Here is a 1,858-nt window from a genome sequence, read left to right on the forward strand (position 1 = left end):
AGGGGCGCGTGTCTGAGTTGTAAGGCTGGGCGGGTTGTGCACGTCGATCCGATCGCATAGATCGAGTTACCCGTGGGCCGGGTTGACCGCCCCACCAGGTGGGCTGGGCCGTAACAAAAATAATTGAATAACTATATACCGTAAAAAATTGATATTATTGAAGGATAAAATTAAATTTATTTCTAGGTATGGTTTTTGTTCCCAACGTATTCGTCCTATTTAAATTCCTAACGTTTTAAAATCGTCTCAGTTTGTCCCACCATTAATTTTGTTAATAGATCCCTAACAGCAGGACAACATTGAGTCAATTTTGAAATATTAGGAACTTAAATAGGACGATTTAAACATTAGGGACAACTTTGATACTTTACCCCAAATATTGGGGATAAAAACGATACTTTATTCTAAAATAAACAGGGTTAAAAGTAAATTGATTTAATTTTTGTTTTTTCTCTTTAATTTATTTAAATTAGGATAAAGTTTTTTTTGACATTTTTCAAAAAATTTTAAAATTATCTCTAATATTTAATTTAATTTAATTTTATTCTTAATATTTAAAATTAATTTTAACTTTATTTTTTTAGTTAAATTTTTAACCGTCAACAATTATCAATATTTTTTTTTAACAGTTTTACCCTTTATATAACTTTAATATCTAATTCTATTCTCAATCAAAATCTCCAACTGGCTAATCCTAACCCCTTCCCCCCTCCAATCTAAACCCATAGCATGTCATTGTCATTGTCATTGTCATTAGCAGAACGCTCACCCATCCATCATTACTGGTAACCACTATCATTGTCATCATCATTATCAATTACAATACCTCAACCCTCACTGCCACTCTTTCTTCTACTCTTTTATCCTCTCTTTTCTCGTTCTCTTCGATCTCCACCACCATTATCTCCTTCTCTCACGGGACCATAACCGCCACTGCCATCAAGCCACAACTATCGTCACCAATGTCTTCTTTCTTTATCTTCTTCCCTTTTGATACGGAACATAACTCAGAGTAAGATGAAAAATCAAAGAAAGAGACTCCTCTACTTCAATTTGATTTTCTGAAACAACAGTTAAAAAAATTACTCTATCTCTTTTGTTCACATCCAAATTTTTTAAAGAAACTCAAAAAAAATTTTATTCATAAAAAACTTAACTCAAAAAGAGTAGTAACAAGAAGTCTTTGAATAGACTCTAGCAGATCAACCTAAGAATGAGCCAAATCTTTCTAGATATTTAATTTGAATTTAAATCTCTAAAGATAATTTAATTTAAATCAGATTTGATTTTTATTGAATTAGAACAGATTTGATTTAAATTTAAATTTTCTAAAAGTACTATTAAACAAATCAAAACTAAATCAAATCTTCTAACAAATCCTAACAACAAAACAAACTAAATATAGACTAAAAAGTTCTCTTAAATACGTATCATTATCCCCCTTTGCAAAAGAATTCGTCCTCAAATCTTATTCAACCACTTTTGAAAAATAGTCCATCAATTGAGTTTACTGTGCAAAACAAACTGCACTTTGTCGTATGTTGAATACTTGAGACATGTTCCATGTAGCCGCTCACTATAGAATAAAATTGGTTGTCCTTCACTCCTTTCATTCACATTAATTCTTTCAAAATTCACCAATAGATATGCAAAACCTTTAAAATCTAACATGTAAATACTAGGCAATTCATCGTTAGATATATGAGAAACTGAAAACTCTTTGAATGTCATAGACACTAATGCATTATTGTCTAAACTATAACTTTCAAGATTTCTCTCACAAGTTTGTTTATTGCTCTCAGTTTTTTTTCTCTCAATGACTCCTCTCTCTCTCTCTCTCTCTCTCTCTCTCTCCCTC

This window comes from Arachis ipaensis, chromosome B05 (assembly GCF_000816755.2).
Source record: "Arachis ipaensis cultivar K30076 chromosome B05, Araip1.1, whole genome shotgun sequence".
In the NCBI taxonomy this organism is placed as follows: domain Eukaryota; kingdom Viridiplantae; phylum Streptophyta; class Magnoliopsida; order Fabales; family Fabaceae; genus Arachis; species Arachis ipaensis.